Source organism: Macrobrachium rosenbergii, chromosome 7 (genome assembly GCF_040412425.1).
Source record: "Macrobrachium rosenbergii isolate ZJJX-2024 chromosome 7, ASM4041242v1, whole genome shotgun sequence".
Lineage (NCBI taxonomy): Eukaryota > Metazoa > Arthropoda > Malacostraca > Decapoda > Palaemonidae > Macrobrachium > Macrobrachium rosenbergii.
Genome location: NC_089747.1, coordinates 530,001 through 537,500, shown reverse-complemented (window position 1 = coordinate 537,500; position 7,500 = coordinate 530,001). Strand labels below are relative to the sequence as shown.

The 7,500-nt window shown below is 36.5% G+C and overlaps 1 pseudogene; it reads right to left on the bottom strand.

Moving 5' to 3' along the window:
• The window catches only part of LOC136839966 (zwei Ig domain protein zig-8-like), a 94,292-nt pseudogene that overhangs the window by 21,852 nt on the left and 64,940 nt on the right, over positions 1-7,500 (bottom strand).

The following is a 7,500-nucleotide window of genomic DNA, read 5'->3' as shown; positions in this document are numbered from 1 at the left end:
GGAACTTTAACCACGGCCCAGTGGTGGCATATCCTATATCGTTGCCAGAAGCACGATTATGGCTAACTTTAACCGTAAATAAGAACCAATCGTAACTTTATGATGATAACTAATAAGACAAAGTGAAAAACGATAAAATTTTTAGAGGAAAACAAACTCTTTGTAATCAAAACAAATTTTTTTGGAGTCAAAACAAACGTTTTTGTGAATCAAAACGAACGTTTTTGAGAACTAATACAAATATTTTTGGAATCAAAACAAATGTTTTTGGGAATCAAAAATTTTGGGGGGAATCAAAACAAAAGTTTTTGGGAATCAAAACAAACGTTTTTGGGAATCAAAATAAATGTTTTTGGAATAAAAACAAATGTTTTTGGAAATCAAAACAAACGTTTTGGGAATCAAAACAAACATTTTGGGAATCAAAACAAATGTTCTTGCGAATTAAAACAAACGTCTTCGGGAACCAAAACAAACGTCTTTGCGAATCAAAACAAACGTTTTTAGAATCAATACAAGCGATTTGCGAATTAAAAAAAATAGTTGTGGAACAAAAACAAACGTTTTGGGAATCGAACGTTCTTTTAATCAAAACAAAAACAAACATGTTTTGATCTTTTGGAATCAAAACAAACATTCTGGACCAGATACAAACGTCTTTGGAAAGGAAACAAAACGTCTTTGCAAAAGAAACAAACATTTTTGGAACAGAAACAAGCATTTCTGGAACACAAACAAACGCCTTGGGAAAATAAACAACCATTTTTAGAAAAAAAACAAAGTTTGTGTAACGGAAACAAAAACGTATCGCCAACATACATAGGAAACGTTTTCCTCTTCCCTTTGCCTATTGCCTGTGCTACCTCCCACCTCCTCCACCTCCTCCTCCACCTCCTCCTCCTCCTCCTCCTCCTCCTCCTCCTCCTCCTCCTCCTCCTCCCCCCCTCTTCCTCCTCCTCCCTTCTTCCTCCTCCCCTTCTTCCCTCCTCCTCTCCTCCTCCTCTCTTTCCCCTCCTCCTCCCCCCTCCTCCTCCCCTCTCCCTCCTCCCTCTCCCCCCCCTCCTCCTCTCCCCTCCTCCCCTCCCCTCCCCTCTCGAATTGTCAAGAGCAAACGTTGCGTCACTAAAAGCCTCAATTAACCACCTGGTCGACATCAGATAAGCCCGAATTAACCGCAGCATTTCAATGGAATCAGTGAGGAGCATCTCCCTGTGTGTGTGACGTCACGGCTGGGAAACAATAAGCTTGTGTACAAGTCGAAGAGAGAGAGAGAGAGAGAGAGAGAGAGAGAGAGAGAGAGAGAGAGAGAGAGAAGGGGAGACGAGTGTGTGACTGAATGTAAACAATGGAGAAAGACCAAGGTGAACAAAAGGGTTAATAATTCTAGGAAGGGAGAAGACAAGAAGAATAACAAAGCGTAAGGTTAATAGGAGTTATTATATATATATATATATATATATATATATATATATATATATATATATATATATATATATATATATATATATATATATATATATATATATATATATATATATATATATATATATACACCTCTTGGAGAATAATTCTGGGATCGAGATAAGATCAAAACAACAAAACAAAAGACGAGGTTAAACGAAAGAGAAGAGAAAGTAAAATAACAAGAATTAAAGAAGTAAGACCCAGCAGATTCCCCCCACAGGTGAAACACTTGATTGATTGACAAGGGGCCACAGGTGAGACTGACTGGGGAATAACGAAGATATTGAAAGAAAGGAGGAAGAAGCGAAGGAGGAAAGAGGAACATGTTGACATGAAAGAAGGAAAGATTTCAGGAGGGTGGCCATACAGAGAGAGAGAGAGAGAGAGAGAGAGAGAGAGAGAGAGAGAGAGAGAGAGAGAGATTATTGAATATTTGGGAGAAAATTTCAAAGCAAGAATTTTGTAAAGACTTCAGAGCAACAGTGAAAGAGAGAGAGAGAGAGAGAGAGAGAGAGAGAGAGAGAGAGAGAGAGAGAGATGAAAAATGTGTTTTTTCGTAGTTGATGAAAACAGTCATCTTGGAAATAAAAAAATCCTGAAATAGAAGGCTGGCATGAGAGAGAGAGAGAGAGAGAGAGAGAGAGAGAGAGAGAGTTTATTAATAAATTTCCATAATTGTCTTTAAGGAGAACACTGACTTCATGTCAATAACTTGTAATTCTAATAATGGCGTCTCTCTCTCTCTCTCTCTCTCTCTCTCTCTCTCTCTCTCTCTCTCCATTTGGAGTTATGTGTTGTTGTATTGCCCTAGTCCAGACAAAGCTAGACAGGTGGATGACTGTCACTGACGGAGAATTGACAGGGCAATACTACGAAGCACCTTTTCTCTCTCTCTCTCTCTCTCTCTCTCTCTCTCTCTCTCTCTCTCCTGAAGGATATTCAGATTAAATTTAATTATGATGTACTGAAGGGGTTTCTCGGGATGGATAATAAATTCATACAAGTTTCAAACATTCATTAAAAGCATTTTTCTGAACTCTCTCTCTCTCTCTCTCTCTCTCTCTCTCTCTCTCTCTCTCTCTCTCTCTCTCTCTCTCTCTCTCTCTCTCTCTCTCGTTTAAAGTAAAATAGTAAGGATATGTGTAAAACAACTGATCACAAGCCTAGTTAATGGTAAAGTTTGCAAAGGATTTTAAGCTAAATTAGAATGATATATATATATATATATATATATATATATATATATATATATATATATATATATATATATATATATATATATATATATATATATATATATATATATATATATAAAGGAATTTTATTCCATCGTAAAAAGTGAGGAACTCAGCTGATTATAGAATTAAAAATAACCACACGAGTCACTTAAAACACAAATATAATATAATAAAATCCACCACAAAGGATTCTTATAAAAATAAGATCCTTCCCAGACAAAGGAGGGAAATTGGTCGAATTTTTACCCAAACTTTTGATGATGAGAGTTTTAAAAAGTAATTGTTTTGGGGAAGATAGAACAATACGTAATTTTCCCTGAACGATGTATAATTATCGTTACTAAACGATATTGTTTTTGATTGCTGTTTTAATTGTTTCTTGGGTAGCAGCTCGACAATTAGAAAGACGCGTCTCTGTTATTGAAAGGGTAATTGTCGGAATAAGAAGCGGAGATAATTTGGAATGGTCGAGATAAAGTTACAGCCTGTCCCTGTGAAAGAGGTAATTACTCCCATCTTCCAAATTTCGTCTTTACCCCCTGGACCACCGAGCAATTATTGCGTCATTTTAGCGGGTGAAACAAAAGAGGGGACTTTCCGTTTTCGCATAAAGACGAGACGAAGAATCGGAGTTTTCTGTCTGAAGGAGGAACGATGCCATTTTCTTTGAACTGAGTTCACTTTTGCTCCTTTCGCCCGTAGAAAGGTAGTGCCGTCAGTGTACCTCACGTGGTGCACTGTAGGCATTAATTAAGGTTCTTTGCAATGTGATATTCGGATTTATTCTACCAATAATTTTTTTATTTAATTATTTTCTTAATGAATGGAGTAGGTTTTATTTGCATAACCATATAATTTTATTGGATGTTTGGAGTTATTTCAATAATTTATTCTTGTCCTAATTTCTTCTTTGTAAATAAAATAGTTTTTTTTTTGCATAATTCTTGTTATTTACCGTTTTCGTTCGTGCACCCACGTACATACAGTCATACATACAAGCCTACGTATACATGTCATATACATACAAGGCTTGTATTTTTATTTTGTATATCTGTCTGTATAATCTAATGACCTCTAAATTCATCTGCTCTTTTTCGTTTTTTTCACAGCTGACGGAGTGAAGCCCAAACACCGAAACCCTGGTCCTTGGGAGCAACAGAAGTCAAGGTGACAGAAAAAAATTATATATATATATATATATATATATATATATATATATATGAAATATATATATATATATATATAAATGTTTTGGTTGTACAATTCTACATGACAACATACTTTTTGTGGAAACAGGAGTATTCGTGCCACATATGTTTTATGCGTCTTGAAGGAGAGGAAGATATCACGCTGACTGCTCTGTGATGATATAGGTTATAAATATTAGAAACGCAGAGTTATGATTAATTAGAAATTGACAGGACTGTTGTTGTCTGATGCAGGAACAGTATCATAGTGCAATCATGTTGTATGTTTATGTACAAGGCATTTAAATAGAACTCGATAGACAATTCCATTTTATATTTATATATATATATATATTATATATATATATATATATATATATATATATATATATATATATATATATATATATATATATATATATATATATATATATATATATATATATATTGTGTGTGTTTATTGTAGTTTTTTTTCTAACAATTTCCTCAGAGTTTTTTTTGTCTTCCAAGATTTTCATTTTTGCTTTTCTTCATTTTCACCTTTTTTTTTTTTGTAATCTTGATTCCCCTTCACCTAATTCTCACATTTTTCCATCGTTCCCTCTTCCGCCCCACAGCTGCAGCTCGTCAAATATTCTTATCTCTCTCCCACAGCAAGAACCACCTTCCTTGTACCTCCGCCATCCACTTCATCCACCTCATTCATGAATTCTTCATCCTTAATCATCTCTAACCACATGAGATGCCTGAACCCCTCCCTTCCGCCCTCCTACCCCAAAGCAACTTCATTTCCATCATTTCAGAATCTGTTTCTGGCCCGCTTTCAAATCTGCTCGGTAGTACGCTGCTCTAACTTAGGGTCCGTCCACACTACTGCAAATATGTCGGTAAACATTTCATATGAAATGTCGCCAGCTTATTGCACAAATGTCGCCAACTTATCGCACACACGTCGCCAGCTTATTTTGCACATGTTACAAACATGTTGAATACAAGTTGCCAACTTATTGTGCACGTTACAAACATGTTGAATACAAGTCGCCAACTTATTGCGCACATGTTACAAACATGCTGAATAGAAGTCGCCAACTTATTGCTCACACATCTCAAACATATTGAATACAAATCCATAATGACTTATTAGGTAGTTCTAACCAGCATTTGCTGAAGGTTGTTCCCCACTTGCAGTCGTTGACTTATTATCAGCTTGTTTGTGATACGACATGTTGTTGACTTGTATTCACCCTGTTCATGATAGATATACAATAAGCTGCCAACATGCGTTTATGACCTTTTTTTTACTATAATTCAGATGCAGCCTTGCACTCTTGAAGCAGTGCCCTGTATCCACTCAAGAACAGTTTTACAAATGCTTGAATGATGTACCAGGTTATGGTACATTTCATTTGTATCACGGGAGCATTCCAACAGCATAGTCAATTAGTTGTAATTAAAGCAATGTTATCATAATTATCATGAAGTTTTTTTATGTTTTTTTACATTTAAACATAAGTAAATTTTAAGAGAGCACCGAGAGGTCAAACTGAGCTCCTGAATCAAGTACTTTCTATAAAGGTGGGTCCACATACACAGGCATGTGGAGGGTCTATAAAACTCCAAAAAGTTTCATTTAGTTCCTCATGTTATTCATTATTGCTCCATTAGTTAGAAGCTGAGTGTGCAAGTGACTGATACAATCTTCTAGTGAAGAACTCACACTCATCTGTGAAAGTACTTATTGGTGAAAGACTGAGTTTAAAAGCTATTGTAAATCCATTTTTAGAAAATAGTAACAATTGAAGTTAGTTCAAAAATTAACCAAAACTACAGCTACAAGCAGCCTAGCTCAATGGTGTTACAGCATCCTTACCTTATGCAAATCAATTTTAAGAAAATACCAAAACTTAATTCAGATAAATAAATTGCCAGAAACTACAACTACTAGCAGCTTAGCTGAAAGGCCTCACAGCATCCTTACCTTTCACTAAAAGGAGCACAGGTCTAGTGATCTTCGGGTCCGAGTTGACCTGACACTCGTACCATCCGCCGTCACCCGGTTGGGTGAACTTGATGTGCAGGGTCCACTCGTCCGTGTTGGATGGGTGAAGCACCTGAGGGGTGAAACAAATGGGCCCGGGTTATATGCGTTTATTGAGGGAGTGACGCGTTATGGTGGAAGTTGCCTTGTAGACCGAAGGTTGGGTTTCATATTGCTTTTGTTGGATGTGGGGTGGTTTTTGTGTTTTGTATACATGGAATATTTTTATAAATGTAGTTGATATATCTATCTATCTATATATATATATATATATATATATATATATATATATATATATATATATATATATATATATATATATACGTAAATCATTTTGATTTTTTAATACTAAAGGAGCTTTAGATGGTAGGAATGTTAAATTCCAGTGCTTCCCATCTGATTGGATATACAATACATTTCTACATTTTAACCCTAAGATTCGCCCAATTTAAAACACAAGAAATAAAACAACAATCTTGACAAATATAAAGAAAAAAACCTTCCCCGATTCTATCATAACCAAACCGACCACCACACAAGCGATAAAAAAAAAAAGTTCAGCCTACGAGACAAGAAAGAGGACAAAAGTTCCATCGTTTCTTTCCCCAGAGTTTTGTGATATTATCCAACACACACACACACACAAGAGCCAACTGTGAGGCAAAAGAATTCTTCCAGAGATCCTGGAAGCTATCAAAGAAAGACTTCAAGAGTTCTGGCTTCACTTTTAAGATGTCCTGAAGATGCCTGTGGAAAGATCCAATCGTTTGAAAGTTTTATAACCTCTCAGGTAAATCCAATTAAGTGGGTAAATAAGGACAGATTCGTTTCCTCCTCTTAAACGATTGGCTGGAGAGAGAGAGAGAGAGAGAGAGAGAGAGAGAGAGAGAGAGAGAGAGAGAGAGAGAGAGAGAGAGAGAGAGAGAGAGAGAGAGAGAGAGAGAGAGAGAGAGAGAGAAGAAGTGGAAGTTGGTCTGAGCGAGAATTATTTTTCTTTTAATTTTAGTTGTCTGTAAAAGAAAACTATTTTGCTGGCTTTGTCTGTCCGTCCGCACTTTATTCTGTCCGCCCTCAGATCTTAAAAACTACTGAGGTTAGAGGGCTGCAAATTGGTATGTTGATCATGCACCCTCCAATCATCAAACATCCCAAATTGCAGCCCTCTGGCCTCAGTATTTATTTTATTTAAGGTTTAAAGTTAGCCATAATCGTGCTTCTGGCAACTATATAGGATAGGCCTTCGTACAGATTCGGAAACTGCAGAAAAGTGACGTCATATCAATTTGGTTTCATTTCTGTAATCGTACTAGTCTCTCTCTCTCTCTCTCTCTCTCTCTCTCTCTCTCTCTCTCTCTTTCTCTCTCTTCTCTCATTCTCTCTCTCTCTCTCTCTCATCTCTCTCTCTCTCTCATTCCTCCTCTCCTCTCTCTCTCTCTCATTCCTCCTCTCTCTCTCTCTCTCTCTCTCTCTCTCTCTCTCTCTCTCTCTCTCTCTCTTCTTACACACACGTACACACACACAGACACCTAATATTTCTTGCCTACGCATATGACGACCTGATAAACTTTTCATC